Genomic DNA, 18,533 nt, shown 5'->3' with positions numbered 1-18,533 from the left:
CCTTCCCATTCCAATTCTGAGACCCTTCCTATACCATGAGACTTGATATCTCAATGCTTCTAATACCAAACCTGAGACCCGTCCTATAACATGAGATGTGATATCCAAATCCTTCCCCTTCCAAACCTTAGACCCTTCCTTTATCATGAGATGTGATATCCAACTCCTTCCCATTCCAATCTTGAGACCCTTCCGATATGAAATGTGATATCTCAATGCTTCTAATATCAAACTTGAGACCCTCCCTATAGCATGAGATGTGATATCCAAGTCCTTCCCATTCCAATCCTGAGACCCTTCCTATAGCATGAGATGTGATATCTCAATGCTTCTAATACCAAACCTGAGACCCTTCCTATAACATGAGATGGGAATATCCAACTCCTTCCCATTCCAATCCTGAGACCCTTCCGATAGCAGAGATGTGATATCTCAATGCTTATACCAAACCTGAGATCCTTCCTATAACATGAGATGTGATATCCAACTCCTTCCCATTCCAATCCTGAGACACTTCCTATAGCATGAGATGTGATATCTCACTGCTTATACCAAACCTGAGACGCTTCCTATAGCATGAGATGTGATATCCAACTCCTTCCCATTCCAATCCTGAGACCCTTCCTATAGCATGAGATGTGATATCTCAATGCTTCTAATATCAAACTTGAGACCCTCCCTATAGCATGAGATGTGATACCCAAGTCCTTCCCATTCCAATCCTGAGACACTTCCTATAGCATGAGATGTGATATCTCAATGCTTCTAATACCAAACCTGAGACTCTTCCTATAACATGAGATGGGATATCCAACTCCTTCCCATTCCAATCCTGAGACCCTTTCGATAGCAGAGATGTGATATCTCAATGTTTATACCAAACCTGAGACCCTCCCTACGGCATGAGATGTCATATACAACTCCTTCCCATTCCAATCCTGAGACCCTTCCTATAGCATGAGATGTGATATCCAACTCCTTCCCATTCCAATCCTTAGACCCTTCCTACAGCATGCAATATGATATCTCAATGATTTTAATAAAAAACCTGAGACCCGTCCTATAACATGAGATGGGATATCCAACTCCTTCCCATTCCAATCCTGGGACACTTCCGATAGCAGAGATGTGATATCTCAATGTTTATACCAAACCTGAGACCCTTCCTATAACATGAGATGTGATATCCAACTCCTTCCCGTTCCAAACCTGAGACCCTTCCTTTAGCATGAGATGTGATATCCAGCTCCTTCCCATTCCAATCCTGAGACACTTCCGATAGCATGAGATGTGATATCTCAATGCTTCTAATACCAAACTGAGACCCTCCCTATAGCATGATATGTGATATCTAAGTCCTTCCCATTCCAATCCTGAGACCCTTCCTATAGCATGAGATGTGATATCTCAATGCTTCTACCAAACCTGAGACCCTTCCTTTAGCATGAGATGTGATATCCAACTCCTTCCCATTCCAATCCTGAGACCCTTCCTATACCATGAGATGTGATATCTCAATACTTCTATACCAAACCTGAGATCCTTCCGATAACATGAGATGTGATATCCAAATCCTTCGCCTTCCAAACCTGAGACCCTCCCTTTAGCATGAGATGTGATATCCAACTCCTTCCCATTCCAATCCTGAGACCCTTCTGATAGCATAAGATATGATATCTCAATGCTTCTATACCAAACCTGAGATCCTTCCGATAGCATGATGTGATATCTCAATACTTCTAATACCAAACCTGAGATCCTTCCTATGACATGAGATGTGATATCCAAATCATTATCTTCCAAACCTGAGACCCTCCCTTTAGCATGAGATGTGATATCCAACTCCTTCCCATTCCAATCCTGAGACTCTTCTGATAGCATAAGATATGATATCTCAATGCTTCTATACCAAACCTGAGATCCTTCTGATAGCATGAGATGTGATATCTCAATACTTCTAATACCAAACCTGAGATCCTACCTCTAACATGAAATGTGATATCCAACTCTTTCCCCTTACAAACCTGAGAGCCTTCCTATAGCATGAGATGTGATATCCAAGTCCTTCCCATTCCAATCCTGAGACCCTTCCTATAACATGAGATGTGATATCCAACTCCTTCCCATTCCAACCTGAGACCCTTCCTATAGCATGAGATGGGATATCCAACTCCTTCCAAATCCAATCCCGATACCCTTCTGATAGCATGAGATGTGATATCCCAATGCTTCTACCAAACCTGAGACCCATACTATGGCATGAGATGTGATATCAAACTCCTTCCCATTCTAATCCTGAGACCCTTCCTATAGCTTGAGATGTGATATCCAACTCCTTCCCATTCCAATTCTGAGACCCTTCCTATACCATGAGACTTGATATCTCAATGCTTCTAATACCAAACCTGAGACCCGTCCTATAACATGAGATGTGATATCCAAATCCTTCCCCTTCCAAACCTTAGACCCTTCCTTTATCATGAGATGTGATATCCAACTCCTTCCCATTCCAATCTTGAGACCCTTCCGATATGAAATGTGATATCTCAATGCTTCTAATATCAAACTTGAGACCCTTCCTATAACATGAGATGGGAATATCCAACTCCTTCCCATTCCAATCCTGAGACCCTTCCGATAGCAGAGATGTGATATCTCAATGCTTATACCAAACCTGAGATCCTTCCTATAACATGAGATGTGATATCCAACTCCTTCCCATTCCAATCCTGAGACACTTCCTATAGCATGAGATGTGATATCTCATTGCTTATACCAAACCTGAGACCCTTCCTATAGCATGAGATGTGATATCCAACTCCTTCCCATTCCAATCCTGAGACCCTTCCTATAGCATGAGATGTGATATCTCAATGCTTCTAATATCAAACTTGAGACCCTCCCTATAGCATGAGATGTGATACCCAAGTCCTTATCTTCCAAACCTGAGACCCTCCCTTTAGCATGAGATGTGATATCCAACTCCTTCCCATTCCAATCCTGAGACTCTTCTGATAGCATAAGATATGATATCTCAATGCTTCTATACCAAACCTGAGATCCTTCTGATAGCATGAGATGTGATATCTCAATACTTCTAATACCAAACCTGAGATCCTACCTCTAACATGAAATGTGATATCCAACTCTTTCCCCTTGCAAACCTGAGAGCCTTCCTATAGCATGAGATGTGATATCCAAGTCCTTCCCATTCCAATCCTGAGACCCTTCCTATAACATGAGATGTGATATCCAACTCCTTCCCATTCCAACCTGAGACCCTTCCTATAGCATGAGATGGGATATCCAACTCCTTCCAAATCCAATCCCGATACCCTTCTGATAGCATGAGATGTGATATCCCAATGCTTCTACCAAACCTGAGACCCATACTATGGCATGAGATGTGATATCAAACTCCTTCCCATTCTAATCCTGAGACCCTTCCTATAGCTTGAGATGTGATATCCAACTCCTTCCCATTCCAATTCTGAGACCCTTCCTATACCATGAGACTTGATATCTCAATGCTTCTAATACCAAACCTGAGACCCGTCCTATAACATGAGATGTGATATCCAAATCCTTCCCCTTCCAAACCTTAGACCCTTCCTTTATCATGAGATGTGATATCCAACTCCTTCCCATTCCAATCTTGAGACCCTTCTGATATGAAATGTGATATCTCAATGCTTCTAATATCAAACTTGAGACCCTCCCTATAGCATGAGATGTGATATCCAAGTCCTTCCCATTCCAATCCTGAGACCCTTCCTATAGCATGAGATGTGATATCTCAATGCTTCTAATACCAAACCTGAGACCCTTCCTATAACATGAGATGGGAATATCCAACTCCTTCCCATTCCAATCCTGAGACCCTTCCGATAGCAGAGATGTGATATCTCAATGCTTATACCAAACCTGAGATCCTTCCTATAACATGAGATGTGATATCCAACTCCTTCCCATTCCAATCCTGAGACACTTCCTATAGCATGAGATGTGATATCTCACTGCTTATACCAAACCTGAGACGCTTCCTATAGCATGAGATGTGATATCCAACTCCTTCCCATTCCAATCCTGAGACCCTTCCTATAGCATGAGATGTGATATCTCAATGCTTCTAATATCAAACTTGAGACCCTCCCTATAGCATGAGATGTGATACCCAAGTCCTTCCCATTCCAATCCTGAGACACTTCCTATAGCATGAGATGTGATATCTCAATGCTTCTAATACCAAACCTGAGACTCTTCCTATAACATGAGATGGGATATCCAACTCCTTCCCATTCCAATCCTGAGACCCTTTCGATAGCAGAGATGTGATATCTCAATGTTTATACCAAACCTGAGACCCTCCCTACGGCATGAGATGTCATATACAACTCCTTCCCATTCCAATCCTGAGACCCTTCTGATAACACAGATGTGATATCTCAATGCTTATACCAAACCTGAGATCCTTCCTATAACATGAGATGTGATATCCAACTCCTTCCCATTCCAATCCTGAGACACTTCCTATAGCATGAGATGTGATATCTCACTGCTTATACCAAACCTGAGACGCTTCCTATAGCATGAGATGTGATATCCAACTCCTTCCCATTCCAATCCTGAGACCCTTCCTATAGCCTGAGATGTGATATCTCAATGCCTCTACCAAACCTGAGATCCTTCCTCTAACATGAAATGTGATATCCAACTCCTTCACTTTCCAAACCTGAGAGCCTATCTATAGCATGAGATGTGATATCCAAGTCCTTCCCATTCCAATCCTTAGACCCTTCCTACAGCATGCAATATGATATCTCAATGATTTTAATAAAAAACCTGAGACCCGTCCTATAACATGAGATGGGATATCCAACTCCTTCCCATTCCAATCCTGGGACACTTCCGATAGCAGAGATGTGATATCTCAATGTTTATACCAAACCTGAGACCCTTCCTATAACATGAGATGTGATATCCAACTCCTTCCCGTTCCAAACCTGAGACCCTTCCTTTAGCATGAGATGTGATATCCAGCTCCTTCCCATTCCAATCCTGAGACACTTCCGATAGCATGAGATGTGATATCTCAATGCTTCTAATACCAAACTGAGACCCTCCCTATAGCATGATATGTGATATCTAAGTCCTTCCCATTCCAATCCTGAGACCCTTCCTATAGCATGAGATGTGATATCTCAATGCTTATCCTTGATTCCTGTAGTAAATTGATTTCCTTTGCAGGCCGACTACTGTCACGAATGCCTTGTCTGCATGCATTCTCTCCTGGCCATTCTCTCACCGTGGCTATTTGCCTACCCCCTTCCTCTCTCAGTGGATGGACTTCTCCATCCTAGCCTCCTACCACTCAACTCCGCCTACTTGGAGAATTCAACATGAACCTGTATGCTTCCTGACCTGGACTTTTACGAGATCTGCAACTCTTCATGTCGCTGGCTCTACACACTTCAGGGAATACTCAGGATTTTCTGATCTCAGACCTCCCCCTCTGTAACCCTCTCAACAATCCTCTCCCGTGGTGATCAAGTTCTCATCTCCAAAGAAGGCTGCCAGCTGTTCCTCCTCAGAGGAGTTCTCCCTTTCTGTCCCTGCTCCCTGCACCGTTTCGCGTTGCAAACACTCGCTTCCCTGCTCTCTGGTTTAGACGCTTTTCCTTCTCAGAGGCCTTCTTCTATTCTGCCCTTTTCGCGTTGCAAGTACTCGCTTCCCAGCTCTCTGGTTTAGACGCGTGTTCCCTGCCTTCTCTCCTCTTCCCGCTGCCTTCAAATCAAAAAATGAGCTCCAAAAGATACACAGTGCTCAGAATGCTCTATAACACCCATTATTCAACATATAGCCGTAACCCGCTAGACGTATTGAAACGTGCTGTAAACTAGCAAAAACAGCTAGAAAATGTACTTTCCTCGCGTTTTTGTAAATGCTAATTCTGATGGGTTCCCATGTTGTATGTACTGTCCGTGCGTTTGTTGTCGAATCCTGAAGTTTTTAACCACTGTTCTCCCATACAAGGGGGGGGGGGGTCAACGTCTACTGCTGTTCACAGGCTGAATGTATACGGCTGAAATCTTCAAGGCATTATCAGCTTTCCTGACTGTTTTGGAACGTGTATTTGCTATCTGTTAATGCAGTCGTCCTGTGTTCATCGTCCCTTCTACTTTACAGGCTGCACTCCCCTGGTGATCACATTCTCCTCTCCAGAGCAGGCTGACTACCAGCTGCTCCTCCTCATAGGCGTTCATCCTTTCTGTCCCTGCTCCCTGCACCGTTTCGCGTTGCATGTACTCGCTTCCCAGCTCTCTGGTTTAGATGCGTGTTCCCTGCCTTCTCTCCTCTTCCTACAGCCTTCCAATGAGCGCCACAAGATAGTGTTCAGAATGCTTTATAACCCCATTATTCAACATATAGCTGTAACCCGCTAGACGTAGAAACGTGCTAAAAACTAGCAAAAATAGCTAGTAAATGTACTTCCCTCGCGTTTTTGTAAATGCGAATTCTGGTGGGTTCCCATGTTGTATGTACTGTGTCCGTGCGTTTGTGTCGAATCCTGAAGTTTTTAACCACTGTTCTCCCATACTAGGAAGCTCATTTGTTGATTTGAAGGCAGCGGGAAGAGGAGAGAAGGCAGGGAACACACGTCTAAACCAGAGAGCTGGGAAGCGAGTACATGCAACGCGAAACGGTGCAGGGAGCAGGGACAGAAAGGATGAACACCTATGAGGAGGAGCAGCTGGTAGTTAGCCTGCATAGGAGAGAAGAATGTGATCACTAGGGGAGTGCAGCCTGTAAACTAGAAGGAACGATGAACAAAGGGCGACTGCATTAACAGATGGCAAATACACGTTCCAAAAGAGTCAGGAAAGCTGATAATGCCTTGAAGATTTCAGCCGTATACATTCAGCCTGTGAACAGCAGTAGATGTTGACCCCCCCTCCCTAGTATGGGAGAACAGTGGTTAAAAACTTCAGGATTCGACACAAACGCACGGACACAGTACATACAACATGGGAACCCACCAGAATTCGCATTTACAAAAACGCGAGGGAAGTACATTTTCTAGCTATTTTTGCTAGTTTTTAGCACGTTTCTACGTCTAGCGGGTTACAGCTATATGTTGAATAATGGGGTTATAAAGCATTCTGAACACTATCTTGTGGAGCTCATTGGAAGGCTGTAGGAAGAGGAGAGAAGGCAGGGAACACGCATCTAAACCAGAGAGCTGGCAAGCGAGTACATGCAACGCGAAACGGTGCAGGGGCAGGGACAGAAAGGTGGAACGCCTCTGAGGAGGAGCAGCTGGTAGTTAGCCTGCTCTGGAGAGGAGAATGTGATCACCACGGGAGTGCAGCCTTGAAACAAGAAGGGACGATGAAAACATGCTGACTGGAATAACAGATGGCAAATACACTTTCCAGAACAGTCGGTTTACCCGATAATGCATTGACGATTTCAGCAGTATACATTCAGCCTGTGAACAGTAGATTTTGATCCCCCCCTTGTATGGGTGACGAGTGGTTAAAAACATCAGGATTCGACTGAACAAATGCACGAACAGAGTACAAAATGGGAATCCACCAGAATTCGTATTTACCAAAACGCGAGGAAAGAACATTTTCTAGCTATTTTTGCTAGTTTTTAGCACTTTTCAATACGTCTAGCGGGTTACAGCTATATCTTGAATAATGGGTGTTATAAAGCATTCTGAGCACCGTGTATCTTTTGAAGCTCATTTGTTGATTTGAAGGCAGCGGGAAGAGGAGAGAAGGCAGGGAACACACGTCTAAACCAGAGAGCTGGGAAGCGAGTTGTTCTCTGCAACGCGAAACGATGCAGAGAACAAGCACAGAAAGGAAGAAGGAAAAGCGTCTAAACCAGAGAGCAGGGAAGCGAGTGTTTGCAAAGCGAAACGGTGCAGAGAGCAGGGACAGAAAGGGAGAACTCCACTGAGGAGAAACAGCTGGTAGTTAGCCTTCTTTGGAGATGAGAACTTGATCACCACGGGAGAGGATTGTTGAGAGGGTTACATAGGGGGATGTCTGAGATCAGAAAATCCTGAGTATTCCCTGCAGTGTGTAGGGCCAGAGACATGAAGAGTTGCAGATCTCGTAAAAGTCCAGGTCAGGAAGCATACAGGTTCATTTTGAATTCTCCAAGTAGGCGGAGTTGAGTGGTAGGAGGCTAGGATGGAGAAGTCCATCCACTGAGAGAGGAAGGGGGTAGGCAAATAGCCACGGTGAGAGAATGGCCAGGAAAGAGAGAATGCATGCAGACAAGGCATTCGTGAGAGGAGTCGGCCTGCAAAGGAAAGCAATTTACTACAGGAATCAAGGATACTCCCCCTCAAGAACGGTTGGATCTGGGCATGGAGAGGAACTTGTCATCAGGGAGGAAAGTGTCAGAGCTCGAGACAGCGCTGGCCGTCATCCATGTCTTGGTTAGACCAAGGACATCAAGGTCAGGTTCTTCCAGGAAATGGCAGATGTCAGATGAGTGTTAACTGAGTGAGAGTTGAGAGTGCGGAGGGGTATAATCAGTAATCCTTGCGGAGGTGTAGAAGGAGCCTGACCTAGGGCACATGAGTAAGGAGAGAGAAAAGGAAGCAGAAGAAGGGAGAGAAGACACAGCAGGAGTGCATTATCAATCCGGGAGCTAGGAGTGGTGAGGTTAGACGGGGAGGTCTGAATCTCAGGATTTGAATGGGAAGTTCGATATCACATGTCATGCTATAGGAAGAGTCTCAGGATTGGAATGGGAAGGAGTTGGATATGATATCGCTTGTTATAGGGAGGGTCTCCGGTTTGGTATTAGAAGCACTGAGATATCAAATCACCTCCTATCGGAACGGTCTCGGGTTTGGTATTGGAAGAAATGAGATTTCAAATCTCAGGCTGTGGGAATGGTCTCGGGTATGGTATTGGAAGGGGTGAAAAATCACATTTCATGCTACAGGAAGGGTCACAAGTTTGGAATGGGAAGGAGTTGGATTTCACATATACTACGGGAAGGGCCTCAGGTTTGGTATTAGAAGCATTGAGATATCACATATGCTATTGGAAGGGTCTCAGTTTTGGAATGGGAAGGAGTTGGATATCACATCTCATGTTATAGGGAGGGTCTCAATTTTGATATTAGAAGCATTGAGATATCACATATGCTATTGGAAGGGTCTCAGTATTGGAATTGGAAGGAGTTGGATATCACATCTCATGCTATCGGAAGGGTCTCAGGATTGGAATGGGAAGTAGTTGGATATCACATATGCTAAAGGAAAGGTCTCAGGTTTGGAATGTGAAGGAGTTGGATATCACGTCTCATGTTATAGGAAGGGTCTCAGGATTGGAATGGGAAGGAGTTGAATATCACATCTCATGCTAAAGGAAGGGTCATCAGGTTCGGTATAAGCATTGAGATATCACATCTCTGCTATCGGAAGGGTCTCAGGATAGGAATGTGAAGGACTTAGATTTCACATCTCATACTATAGGGAGGGTCTCAGTTTTGATATTAGAAGCATTGAGCTATCACATCTCATGCTATCGGAAGGGTCTCAGGATTGGAATGGGATGGAGTTGGATATCACATCTCAAGCTATCTCAGGATTGTAATGGGAAGGAGTTTGATATCACATATCAAGCTATAGGAAGGGTCTCAGGTTTGGAAGGGGAAGGATTTGGATCTCACATCTCAAGCTATCTCAGGATTGGAATGGGAAGGAGTTTGATATTTCATCTCAAGCTATAGGAAGGGTCTCAGGTTTGGAAAGGGAAGGATTTGGATTTCACATATCATGTTATAGGATGGTTCTCATGTTTGGTTTTAGAAGCATTGAGACATCACATCTCATGCTATGGGAAGGGTCTCAGGTTTGGAATGGGAAGGAGTTGGATATCACATCTCATGCTAAAGGAAAGGTCTCAGGTCTGGAAGGGGAAGGATTTGGATCTCACATCTCATGTTTTAGGACGGGTCTCAGGTTTGGTATTAGAAGCATTGAAATATCACATCTCATGGTATAGGAAGGGTCCCAGGATTGGAATGGGAAGGAGTTGGATATCACATTGAATGGGAAGGAGTTTGATATCACATCTCAAGCTATAGGAAGGGCCTCAGGTTTGGAAAGGGAATGATTTGGATTTCACATCTCATGTTGTAGGATGGTTCTCATGTTTGGTTTTAGAAGCATTGAAATATCACATCTCATGCTATCGGAAGGGTCTCAGGTTTGGAATGGGAAGGAGTTTGATATCACATCTCATGTTAGAGGTAGGATCTCAGGTTTGGTATTAGAGGCATTGAGATATCACATCTCATGCTATCGGAAGGGTCTCAGGTTTGGTATAAGCATTGAGATATCACATCTCTGCTATCGGAAGGGTCTCAGGATTGGAATGGGAAGGATTTGGATATCACATCTCATGTTATAGGAAGGGTCTCAGGTTTGGTATTAGAAGCATTGAGATATCACATCTCATGCTATAGCAAGGGTCTCAGGAATGGAATGGGAAGGACTTGGATATCACTTCTCATGATAAAGGAAGGGTCTAAGGTTTGGAAGGGGAAGGATTTGGATATCACATCTCATGTTATTGGACCGGTCTCAGGTTTGGTATTAGAAGCATTGAGATATCAAGTCTCATGGTATAGGACGGGAGTTTGATATCACATCTCATGCCATGGTATGGGTCTCAGGTTTTGTAGAAGCATTGGGATATCACATCTCATGCTATCGGAAGGGTATCAGGATTGGATTTGGAAGGAGTTGGATATCCCATCTCATGCTATAGGAAGGGTCTGAGGTTGGAATAGAAGGAGTTGGATATCACATCTCATGTTATAGGAAGGGTCTCAGGATTGGAATGGGAAGGACTTGGATATCACATCTCATGGTATAGGAAGGATCTCAGGTTTTGTATTAGAAGCATTGAGATATCACATCTCATGCTATAGGAAGGGTCTCAGGATTGGAATGTGAAGGATTTGGATATCACATCTCATGCTAAAGGAAGGGTCTCAGGTTTGGTATAAGCATTGAGATATCACATCTCATGCTATAGGACGGGTCTCAGGATTGGAATGGAAGGAGTTGGATATCACATTTCATGTTAGAGGAAGGATCTCAGGTTTGGTATTAGAAGCATTGAGATATCACATCTCATGCTATAGGAAGGGTCTCAGGATTGGAATGGGAAGTAGTTGGATATCACATCTCATGCTATAGGAAGGGTCTCAGGTTTGGTATAAGCATTGAGATATCACATCTCATGCTATAGGACGGGTCTCAGGATTGGAATGGAAGGAGTTGGATATCACATCTCATGTTATAGGAAGGATCTCAGGTTTGGTATTAGAAGCATTGAGACATCACATCTCATGCTATAGGAAGGGTCTCAGGGTTGGAATGGGAAGGAGTTGGATATCACATCTCATCCAATAGGAAGGGTCTCAGGTTTGGAATGGGAAGGAATTGGATATCACATCTCATGTTATAGGAAGGATCTCAGGTTTGGTATTAGAGGCATTGAGATATAACATCTCATGCTATCAGAAGGGTCTCAGGATTGGAATGGGAAGGAGTTGGATATCACATCTCATGCTAAAGGGAGGGTCTCAGGTTTGGAAGGGGAAGGATTTGGATATCACATCTCATGCTATAGGAAGGGTCTCAGGATTGGAATGGGAAGGATTTGGATATCACATCTCATGCTATAGGAAGGGTCTCAGGTTTGGTATAAGCATTGAGATATCACATCTCATGCTATAGGAAGGGTCTCAGGATTGGAATGGGAAGGAGTTGGATATCACATTTCATGCTATAGGTAGGCTCTCAGTTTTGGAAAGGGAAGGTTTTGGATATCACATCTCATGCTATAGGAAGAGTCTCACGATTGGAATGGGAAGGATTTGGATATCACATCTCATGCTATAGGAAGGGTCTCAGGATTGGAATGGGAAGGAGTTGGATATCACATCTCATGCTATAGGAAGGGTCTCAGGAATGGAATGGGAAGGAGTTTTATATGACATCTCATGCCATAGGAAGGATCTCAGGTTTGGTATTAGAAGCATTGAGACATCACATCTCATGTTATAGGAAGGGTCTCAGGATTGGAATGGGAAGGAGTTGGATATCACATCTCATGCTATAGGAAGGGTCTCAGGTTTGGTATAAGCATTGAGATATCACATCTCATGCTATAGGAAGGGTCTCAGGATTGGAATGGGAAGGAGTTGTATATGACATCTCATGCCATAGGAAGGGTCTCAGGTTTGGTATCAGCATTGAGATATCACATCTCTGCTATCGGAAGGGTCTCAGGATTGGAATGGGAAGGAGTTGGATATCCCATCTTATGTTATAGGAAGGGTCTCAGGTTTGGTATTAGAAGCATTGAGATATCACATCTCATGCTATAGGAAGGGTCTCAGGATTGGAATGGGAAGGACTTGAATATCCCATCTCATGCTATAGGGAGGCTCTCACGTTTGGAAAGGGAAGGAGTTGGATATCACATTTCATGTTAGAGGTAGGATCTCAGGTTTGGTATTAGAGGCATTGAATATCACATCTCATGCTATCAGAAGGGTCTCAGGATTGGAATGGGAAGGAGTTGGATATCACATCTCATGCTAAAGGGAGGGTCTCAGGTTTGGAAGGGGAAGGATTTTGATATCACATCTCATGTTATAGGAAGGATCTCAGGTTTGGTATTAGAGGGATTGAGATATCACATCTCATGCTATCGGAAGGGTATCAGGATTGGATTTGGAAGTAGTTGGATATCCCATCTCATGCTATAGGAAGGGTCTCAGGTTGGAATGGGAAGGAATTGGATATCACATCTCATGTTATAGGAAGGGTCTCAGGATTGGAATGGGAAATACTTCGATATCACATCTCATGCTATAGGAAGGCTCTCAGGTTTGCAAGGGGAAGGAGTTGGATATCACATTTCATGTTAGAGGTAGGATCTCAGGTTTGGTATTAGAGGCATTGAGATATCACATCTCATGCTATCAGAAATGTCTCAGGATTGGAATGGGAAGGAGTTGGATATCACATCTCATGCTAAAGGGAGGGTCTCTGGTTTGGAAGGGGAAGGATTTGGATATCACATCTCATGTTATAGGAAGGATCTCAGGTTTGGTATTAGAAGCATTGAGATATCACATCTCATGCTATAGGAAGGGTCTCAGGTTTGGAATGGGAAGGAATTGGATATCACATCTCATGTCATAGGAAGGATCTCAGGTTTGGTATTAGAAGCATTGAGATATCACATCTCATGCTATAGGAATGGTCTCAGGATTGGAATGGGAAGGAGTTGGATATTAGATTCTTGCTATAGAAAGGGTCTCAGGTTTGGAACGGGAAGGAGTTGGATATCACATCTCATGTTATAGGAAGGGTCTCAGGTTTGGTCTAAGCATTGAGATATCACATCTCTGCTATCAGAAGTTTCTCAGGATTGAAATGGGAAGGAGTTGGATATCCCATCTCATGTTATAGGACGGGTCTCAGGTTTGGTAATAGAATCATTGAGATATCACATCTCATGCTGTAGGAAGTGTCTAAGGATTGGAATGGGAAGGAATTGGATATCACATCTCATGCTATAGGTAGACTCTCAGGTTTGGAAAGGGAAGGAGTGGGATATCACATTTCATGTTCAAGGAAGGATCTCAGGTTTGGTATTAGAGGCATTGAGATATCACATCTCATGCTATAGGAAGGGTCTCAGGATTGGAATGGGAAGGATTTGGATATCACATCTCATGCTATAGGAAGGGTCTCAGGTTTGGTATAAGCATTGAGATATCACATCTCATGCTATAGGAAGGGTCTCAGGATTGGAATGGGAAGGAGTTGGATATCACATCTCATGCCATAGGAAGGGTCTCAGGTTTGGTACAAGCATTGAGATATCACATCTCTGCTATCGGAAGGGTCTCAGGATAGGAATGGGAAGGAGTTGGATATCACATCTCAAGCTATCTCAGGATTGGAATGGGAAGGAGTTTGATATCACATCTCAAGCTATAGGAAGGTTCTCAGGTTTGGAGGGGGAAGGATTTGGATCTCACATCTCATGTTTTAGGACGGGTCTCAGGTTTGGTATTAGAAGCATTGAGATATCACATCTCATGGTATAGGAAGGGTCTCAGGATTGGAATGGGAAGGAGTTGGATATCACATCTCAAGCTATCACAGGATTGGAATGGGAAGGAGTTTGATATCACATCTCAAGCTATAGGAAGGGTCTCAGGTTTGGAAAGGGAAGGATTTGGATTTCACATCTCATGTTATAGGATGGTTCTCATGTTTGGTTTTAGAAGCATTGAGATATCACATCTAATGCTATCGGAAGGGTCTCAGGTTTGGAAAGGGAAGGATTTGGATTTCACATATGTTATTGGATGGTTCTCAGGTTTGGTTTTAGAAGCATTAAGATATCACATCTCATGCTATAGGAAGGGTCTCAGGTTTTGGAATGGGAAGGAGTTGGATACACATCTCATGTTATAGGAAGGATCTCAGGTTTGGTATTAGAAAAATTGTGATATCACATATCATGCTATAGGAAGGGTCTCAGGATTGGAATGAGAAGGAGTTGGATATGACATCTCATGCCACAGGAAGGGTCTCAGGTTTGGTATAAGCATTGAGATATCACATCTCTGCTATCGGAAGGGTCTCAGGATTGGAATGGGAAGGAGTTGGATATCCCATCTTATGTTATAGGAAAGATCTCAGGTTTGGAAGGGGAATGATTTGGACATCACATCTCATGTTTTAGGACGGGTGTCAGGTTTGGTATTAGAAGCATTGAGATATCACATCTCATGGTATAGGAAGGGTCTCAGGATTGGAATGGGAAGGAGTTGGATATCACATCTCATGCTAAAGGAAAGATCTCAGGTTTGGAAGGGGAAGGATTTGGACATCACATCTCATGTTTTAGAACGGGTGTCAGGTTTGGTATTAGAAGCATTGAGATATCACATCTCATGGTATAGGAAGGGTCTCAGGTTTGGAATGGGAAGGAGTTGGATATCACATCTCATGCTAAAGGAAAGGTCTCAGGTCTGGAAGGGGAAGGATTTGGATCTCACATCTCATGTTTTAGGACGGGTCTCAGGTTTGGTATTAGAAGCATTGAAATATCACATCTCATGGTATAGGAAGGGTCCCAGGATTGGAATGGGAAGGAGTTGGATATCACATTGAATGGGAAGGAGTTTGATATCACATCTCAAGCTATAGGAAGGGCCTCAGGTTTGGAAAGGGAATGATTTGGATTTCACATCTCATGTTGTAGGATGGTTCTCATGTTTGGTTTTAGAAGCATTGAAATATCACATCTCATGCTATCGGAAGGGTCTCAGGTTTGGAATGGGAAGGAGTTTGATATCACATCTCATGTTAGAGGTAGGATCTCAGGTTTGGTATTAGAGGCATTGAGATATGACATCTCATGCCATCAGAAGGGTCTCAGGATTGGAATGGGAAGGAGTTGGATATCACATCTCATGCTAAAGGGAGGGTCTAAGGTTTGGAAGGGGAAGGATTTGGACATCACATCTCATGTTATTGGAAGGATCTGAGGTTTGGTATTAGAAGCATTGAGATATCACATCTCATGCTATCGGAAGGGTCTCAGGTTTGGTATAAGCATTGAGATATCACATCTCTGCTATCGGAAGGGTCTCAGGATTGGAATGGGAAGGATTTGGATATCACATCTCATGTTATAGGAAGGGTCTCAGGTTTGGTATTAGAAGCATTGAGATGTCACATCTCATGCTATAGCAAGGGTCTCAGGAATGGAATGGGAAGGACTTGGATATCACTTCTCATGATAAAGGAAGGGTCTAAGGTTTGGAAGGGGAAGGATTTGGATATCACATCTCATGTTATTGGACCGGTCTCAGGTTTGGTATTAGAAGCATTGAGATATCAAGTCTCATGGTATAGGACGGGAGTTTGATATCACATCTCATGCCATGGTATGGGTCTCAGGTTTTGTAGAAGCATTGGGATATCACATCTCATGCTATCGGAAGGGTATCAGGATTGGATTTGGAAGGAGTTGGATATCCCATCTCATGCTATAGGAAGGGTCTGAGGTTGGAATAGAAGGAGTTGGATATCACATCTCATGTTATAGGAAGGGTCTCAGGATTGGAATGGGAAGGACTTGGATATCACATCTCATGTTATAGGAAGGATCTCAGGTTTTGTATTAGAAGCATTGAGATATCACATCTCATGCTATAGGAAGGGTCTCAGGTTTTGTATTAGAAGCATTGAGATATCACATCTCATGCTATAGGAAGGGTCTCAGGATTGGAATGTGAAGGAGTTGGATATCACATCTCATGCTAAAGGGAGGGTCTAAGGTTTGGAAGGGGAAGGATTTGGACATCACATCTCATGTTATTGGAAGGATCTGAGGTTTGGTATTAGAAGCATTGAGATATCACATCTCATGCTATCGGAAGGGTCTCAGGTTTGGTATAAGCATTGAGATATCACATCTCTGCTATCGGAAGGGTCTCAGGATTGGAATGGGAAGGATTTGGATATCACATCTCATGTTATAGGAAGGGTCTCAGGTTTGGTATTAGAAGCATTGAGATATCACATCTCATGCTATAGCAAGGGTCTCAGGAATGGAATGGGAAGGACTTGGATATCACTTCTCATGATAAAGGAAGGGTCTAAGGTTTGGAAGGGGAAGGATTTGGATATCACATCTCATGTTATTGGACCGGTCTCAGGTTTGGTATTAGAAGCATTGAGATATCAAGTCTCATGGTATAGGACGGGAGTTTGATATCACATCTCATGCCATGGTATGGGTCTCAGGTTTTGTAGAAGCATTGGGATATCACATCTCATGCTATCGGAAGGGTATCAGGATTGGATTTGGAAGGAGTTGGATATCCCATCTCATGCTATAGGAAGGGTCTGAGGTTGGAATAGAAGGAGTTGGATATCACATCTCATGTTATAGGAAGGGTCTCAGGATTGGAATGGGAAGGACTTGGATATCACATCTCATGTTATAGGAAGGATCTCAGGTTTTGTATTAGAAGCATTGAGATATCACATCTCATGCTATAGGAAGGGTCTCAGGATTGGAATGTGAAGGATTTGGATATCACATCTCATGCTAAAGGGAGGGTCTCAGGTTTGGTATAAGCATTGAGATATCACATCTCATGCTATAGGACGGGTCTCAGGATTGGAATGGAAGGAGTTGGATATCACATTTCATGTTAGAGGAAGGATCTCAGGTTTGGTATTAGAAGCATTGAGATATCACATCTCATGCTATAGGAAGGGTCTCAGGATTGGAATGGGAAGTAGTTGGATATCACATCTCATGCTATAGGAAGGGTCTCAGGTTTGGTATAAGCATTGAGATATCACATCTCATGCTATAGGACGGGTCTCAGGATTGGAATGGAAGGAGTTGGATATCACATCTCATGTTATAGGAAGGATCTCAGGTTTGGTATTAGAAGCATTGAGACATCACATCTCACGCTATAGGAAGGGTCTCAGGGTTGGAATGGGAAGGAGTTGGATATCACATCTCATCCAATAGGAAGGGTCTCAGGTTTGGAATGGGAAGGAATTGGATATCACATCTCATGTTATAGGAAGGATCTCAGGTTTGGTATTAGAGGCATTGAGATATAACATCTCATGCTATCAGAAGGGTCTCAGGATTGGAATGGGAAGGAGTTGGATATCACATCTCATGCTAAAGGGAGGGTCTCAGGTTTGGAAGGGGAAGGATTTGGATATCACATCTCATGCTATAGGAAGGGTCTCAGGATTGGAATGGGAAGGATTTGGATATCACATCTCATGCTATAGGAAGGGTCTCAGGTTTGGTATAAGCATTGAGATATCACATCTCATGCTATAGGAAGGGTCTCAGGATTGGAATGGGAAGGAGTTGGATATCACATTTCATGCTATAGGTAGGCTCTCAGTTTTGGAAAGGGAAGGTTTTGGATATCACATCTCATGCTATAGGAAGAGTCTCACGATTGGAATGGGAAGGATTTGGATATCACATCTCATGCTATAGGAAGGGTCTCAGGATTGGAATGGGAAGGAGTTGGATATCACATCTCATGCTATAGGAAGGGTCTCAGGAATGGAATGGGAAGGAGTTTTATATGACATCTCATGCCATAGGAAGGATCTCAGGTTTGGTATTAGAAGCATTGAGACATCACATCTCATGTTATAGGAAGGGTCTCAGGATTGGAATGGGAAGGAGTTGGATATCACATCTCATGCTATAGGAAGGGTCTCAGGTTTGGTATAAGCATTGAGATATCACATCTCATGCTATAGGAAGGGTCTCAGGATTGGAATGGGAAGGAGTTGTATATGACATCTCATGCCATAGGAAGGGTCTCAGGTTTGGTATCAGCATTGAGATATCACATCTCTGCTATCGGAAGGGTCTCAGGATTGGAATGGGAAGGAG

Source organism: Ambystoma mexicanum, chromosome 7p, assembly GCF_040938575.1.
Source record: "Ambystoma mexicanum isolate Mex_15411 chromosome 7p, UKY_AmexF1_1, whole genome shotgun sequence".
In the NCBI taxonomy this organism is placed as follows: domain Eukaryota; kingdom Metazoa; phylum Chordata; class Amphibia; order Caudata; family Ambystomatidae; genus Ambystoma; species Ambystoma mexicanum.
This window is presented reverse-complemented; position numbering follows the sequence as displayed.